This window comes from Cyprinus carpio, chromosome B3, assembly GCF_018340385.1.
Source record: "Cyprinus carpio isolate SPL01 chromosome B3, ASM1834038v1, whole genome shotgun sequence".
In the NCBI taxonomy this organism is placed as follows: domain Eukaryota; kingdom Metazoa; phylum Chordata; class Actinopteri; order Cypriniformes; family Cyprinidae; genus Cyprinus; species Cyprinus carpio.
In genome coordinates, this window is record NC_056599.1 from 40,662,751 (window position 1) to 40,668,737 (window position 5,987).

The window sequence follows — 5,987 nt, forward strand, 5'->3', positions numbered from 1 at the left end:
AAAGGTTTGATCCACTTCAACATGTTGACTATATAGCGTACTAAACGTTTATTAGTTATTATAACTTAATTTCAGAGGAAGTTGCTTTCACTTAAAAAAAAAAAATAAAAAAATAAAACTGTTGCATTAGGGCGGGCGATAGGCCCTATGGCCTAAAAAAAAATCCACCGATTTTTTTTTCACAAAAAAATCCAAATTTACAAATTAAATCGATTTTTTTTGCCTCCCTACTTAAAATCAATATTCAAATGACAAAGAAATTGTTGCAAAACAAGTGGTATAATAAAACAATATAATGATATTTTTTTAATACTAGCCCATCATGCATCTAACCCATCCACTCGGCGTTAAGAGCTGTTCAGATTAAAACTGGCAGCTCCGCAGTGAGTCAGTGTCATGGACGGAGGACAGACCAAGTGTAGGCCTAAATCAATTTTCTAGTCTATATTTTCCATCTTGTTATGCCGCTGGTTTAGGTTATGTATTTATTTTTATTTCTTATATCAATTATTTGCAAATATAGCAGACACTGTCTAACCGTGTCTACACCGGACGGCCTTGTTCAAATAGGGCGAAACATCTCTCTCACTCGGCAGTACAGTAGGCCTATGTGAGCGGAGTGGAGCAGCAACAATTTCCCTCCGCACTAATAATAATAATCACTCCCCTCGTTTTTGATACCCAGACACACTGCTCCGCCTTCACTCCGTGGCTAAAGTTTGAAATGTTATGTTCATAATAGCTTATAAAAATAAAATAAAAATAAATAAATAAATGAATTAAATTACAGGAGAGTTTCAAAGGGGAATAGGCTATTGTGTGCAAACTTTTTTTGTCCTACCAAACGCCAAAACTAATAAAACTGTCCAGCATTAACAGGTATAATTGCTGCTTTCTGCTGCGCAAATTTTGTTTGTAATGAAAATAACAGTTTACATTTTCGTCAGTTATTTTATCTAGAGATCGATGCATTTCTTACAGATTTCTGCTCATTCATTTCTGCTCATATTCTTTAAAATTACATTTGTTTGAATGCATTATTGCGACAGCGATTACATGTGAATGTGCTGTATCTTTTTAAATCATGCTTTAACCCGAAAATAATCAGTAAAAGGAAGACAAATTCCTTGAGAACTAGCCTGTAACGCTCGACTATTGCCGTCATTATAATCTTCGTATCAGAGAGATTATGTGTATCAAGCTATAGCTAAATATGTTTATCATGTGAATTATTGCTAAATATGCAGTTATAGTACGGGCTGTTGGCATGAATTGTATTCGTGATGGAGCGGTGCTGGAGCGAGTGAAAACCACGACGCTCCGACTTTTAAAAAATCCGCTCCTCTTCAGTCCACTCACACAACACCGCTCCGCCTCATACTCTGCTCTGCAGCGTGGTCTCAAACGCGCGGGGAGGCTTGAGCCCAATCATTCTCAAAACATTAAATATTTATTTTATTTCAATTTTCGTTTTTGTGTTTCAGAGGAGGAAAAATCAGTGTTAAAGCATCTCTCCATTACAGACCGTTCTGAAAGAAGAATTTATACAAACGCGTATAAAAATGTTTAAAAAACTTTAACAGAGATGTCTAGATGGTATTTAATAGGTCTGCTTCCCACGTAAGATTTTTCTAGTTACCTAGTCGTTTCATTTGTCATTATTCAACTAATCGCAAGTTTATATTAAATTTACAACTATAATCCAGCCTTAATATATTCCACGCTCAGAACATGCATTAAGTTCGTCACAAAGCACAGGCAGAAATAGCCTAATAATTATGAAAAAGGAGGCTAAACATTTTAATTATTTATTAATAAACAAAATGTTTTCTTCTCGGCTGCAAGATGAAATTCACAGTGCTGACTCTCTCCACATGGACGCGCCTTTAAAGAGAAATACTACCTTCACAGATTACATAATGCTTTCGTTTCTGAATTGATTCATTTAAAAGACATTTCAAGCTTTCTGTAGATATATTTCTCATGTATGTGAGACACCCAGATTTTCAGTTATTTTATTATTAAGAAAAAAATCACGTGATCGAGAGGGCGCCTCCCTGTCATGCATTAATAGTTTTTTGCAACAAACACTTGAATATGAATAATAATTCACATTTTGCATTACAAAGTAACATAATTTTTTTACATGCAATTATCCAAAATAAAACCAAACAAGATTTGTAATGAAGATAAAATATGTAGACAAATAAGAATAAATGCTGCGTGCACTCAGCATCATGCAGAGCAAATCTTGCACTGATATTTTACGGAATATTATACATTTTATATTATGCATTTAAATGCGGCTGCAATTTATTTATTTATTTTATTTATTTCTACTTAAATTATATGAAAGCAAGTAAAGAAGACTCCATTTAAAATCACTGAAGTTGTCAATTAATGAAGATCTTTTTTTTTTTTTTACATCGTGTGCACTTTGTTGATAAGTGAGGACGTTGTATTAATCCATCCATTCTTTAGAGTTGCAATGATTAAGTTAAATCGTGCAGGTTTAATTTATTCGTTTCTTGTTTTAATTAGGCCTAAATAATGGAGCGAAATTATACAGTGCCTTACGTTTTTACTAAAATAAAGAAAATAATTTATAAAACACGCAAGCCTAGCTCACAATAGGCTACCACTGTTAATGCTCCGATGCAAAGTAAACCACTTTTCTTTTTAATAATATAACACATAAGTCATATTATATAAATAATACTGCACACTATTTAAATGTGTCAAATCTAAAATATGGTGTAGAGAAAATATAAGCACAGGCTCATAGGCTTGACATTTATCCTGCTTGAATTCATTCTAAGAAACGCACATATCTTCATAAGGTACGAGCGGCGGGTAGAAACGACGTTTTGGATGTCCACCTACTGTAAATATGTATGTAGTAATTTCTGTGCAATGCAGCAGTAAGTTCAGTAACTGAAAGAATAACCCTACATATGTGCGTGTCAGTGCTCATGTCAGAGTGATGCATCTGACAGCGGGAGAGGTTTAACCATAGCCTCCGGTTAAATTCATAGTGAGAGAAGCTCATTTTGCACTTTAGTGCGAAATAAATGTGCCATTTTGTTTGAATCGGTTTGCTTAAATGTTAAACAGAGAAGACAAATCACTTCTACATACATGATAGCTGTGTTTACAAAGATAAGCTGAGTTAATCAAAAACCTGCACTTTTCATTGCACTTATCAAAACCGCTTAGAAAACTGACTGATTGGGGCCGACTAGCAAAAACAAACTTGTAGCTAATCAGCAGTAAGGGGCGTGTCTACTCGTGATGTGGAGGAGAAAGCATTCAGTGAACATGATGGACATTAGCGAGACGAGCAACAGAAAGATAGAGATGGCAGATAAAAAATGCACATTTTTTAATGCATTATGGTTATATGAATATTATGATTACTCAAAGACATTTAATCCCTTTTTTCTGTGTATATAATATCATCCTATGATGTACGCAAACCCATTATAGTTATGTTTTCTGTTTCCTGTCATTATGATTGTTCAATGTTAAAGATACTACCATCTTAGTAGTAGTAATAAAAAGAAAATAAGATCAACAGATGCACCTCATAGCATCAGTAACTCCACAACCCTGGCTAGTACAGTTTTCCTCAGCGTTTGTAATATCTGCACAAAGGAGACGTTGATCAGCTGCTCAAAGATCTCGTCTTTGGAGGAGACTTTTACACTTGAAAAATGTAAGTATTACTACTTAGAAATTAAGATTACCTCAGAATGCATTGCTAGCCCACCCAAACACTTGTGAACAATAATAATGATAAATGGTGACCAATAATTACATTTTTTAGTAAAACAAACCAATTGTAATTTGTTTTTTCATATGCCATAGCTATGCATGACTTACATCTCAGTTTTCAGTCAAGTAATGAATGAATGCATGTTAACCCTTGTGCGCTCCTCATTTGGGATTCACACTCTTGGTCTTCATGGTCAAAAGTGACCGGACACCTGAAATGTAACTTTTTTTTTCTTAAATAAAATCAAATATATTTTTGTTAAATAATATTTTTTATTTTGTATTGGAGAGGATTTTATGGTACTAATTCATATTTATGCAATAATTGATCAATTTTTCCCATAAAAAAAAAATAAAAAAAAAAAATATATATATATATATATATATATATATATATATATATAATATATATATATATAATATTTCAATTAATGCAGTATTTCAGATTAAAATGGAGACTAGGCCTTTAAAATGCAATTTTTGAAGGCATAATAGCACCTCCTGGTGAGAGCAAACAAAAGAAAAAACTGATTTTAACCTCTTATTTCAGTCTTCTGACTCATTTTGGCTATATGGTTATAGCCATACCAATTCATTTGAGTGTGTTTAATTCTGTAGGTGTGTGTGTGTGTGAGTGTTTGTAAGTAAGTGTGTGTGAGTGGATGTATCCGTTTACAATCTTGATGTTTTAGAGTGTAAGCCCTTCCACTGTCCACTTTTTTTTTACTGCATTGTAGTTTAATTATTGATTTTATTTCACATAGTTGCAATGTTACAGTCACACCAGTTCATAGGTGTGTGTGTGTGTCCGTGCGTGTGAGTTGGTGTGTTGATTTTGCACTCTAGATGTTTTAAGAGTTTCACCCCTTCATTGCTGTTCAATTTTTTTTCTGCATTGTAGGGGATTTGTAGATTGTACACACAAAAATCGTCTGTATCCCCCCCCCCATTTCCCATACATTTTCTATGGTCAGTCATTTTTGACCAAAGACCATGAGTCACCAATACCATTCTGGTGAAGCTACGATTTTTTAAAATTCAAATAGTAAAATTCTCTGTTCAGAAGTGACTGAAGACTGCACAAGGGTTAATAATGGAACAATCAGACTATATTTTATTTACTGACAACAACAGGAAACATGAATAAATGAGTAAAATAATAAATAAAAGTAACCATGACAATAAATAAATACAAGTAGTCAACAACACATGAAAAGGCTTTATTCAAACATTGTTCTGACAATCATGTATTTACAGGCAGTGAAACCACATCCTGTTGTCATCTCAACACAGCTGAGACCTGTCTCTGCTGTCCATCACGTCCCTCACTGCTGCAGTCAGACTGAATCTGATCATGGATGGGAAAGGGACATCAACACTGTCATAGTCTGAGTGCACAGAGAGGATGAGGAAGACCATGATGATGCAGCTGAACCACACAACCCTGAACAAGATCAGAAGAACACATGTGGGACAATCTGACTGCTGCTGTCTGCTCCAAACATCTGTGTGCTGCTCTCTATGAGCACCACTACCTATAAAACACAGAGTAAACGCTTTATATCTCATGTTGTCAGCATTCCATTTCTTGCTAAATTTCATTTCATATGTTTACAGTTACATGCTAATTTTTGTCATAGCTTCATTACTTTTGTGGTGTAGTGAACTGGTGAGCAGAAGGTTGCTGGTTCGATCTCCACAGTCGTCACCAGCGCTGTCTTTACTCCAAATAGCTGCAGGGGGATTGGGGTCTCTGTAATAAGCGCACTGCAAGTCACTTCAGATAAAAGCGTCTGCCAAATACAGAAATGTAAATGTGATTTTTGTGTCTTGGCCACAAATGCCCAATAAAGCTGCTTATTTCTTAAAGTTTACTTTTTCAAGGAACTAATATTATATAAATTCTGTTTGAGGCTTTAAAGGGGTCATATGATGCTTTTTTTTAAAGATCATTATTTTGTGTATAGGTGTAACAGAATATGTTGACATGCTTCAATGTTCAAAAAACATTATTTTTCAAATACTGTACATTATTGTAGTTCCTCTATGCCCCGCCTCTCTCAAACACGACGTTTTCTACAAAATCCCTCCTTCTGACAAGCGCAGTCTGCTCTGATTGGCCAGCTGACCCAGTGCATTGTGATTGGCTAAACCATCTCACTCTCAAACACACACATGGCACACAAAACTCTGCATTTGAACATTCCATAGCA

The 5,987-nt window shown here is 34.7% G+C and overlaps 1 long non-coding RNA gene across 1 annotated transcript; it reads right to left on the bottom strand.

The window, feature by feature from the left end:
* Positions 1-4,973: 4,973 nt before the first annotated feature.
* LOC122136628 lies at positions 4,974-5,712 on the bottom strand. The gene is made up of 2 exons (XR_006154275.1): positions 5,424-5,712; positions 4,974-5,309 (listed from the first exon to the last, which is right to left on the bottom strand). It is a non-coding gene; the product is annotated as an uncharacterized LOC122136628 (long non-coding RNA).
* Between the last annotated feature and the right edge of the window lie 275 nt (positions 5,713-5,987).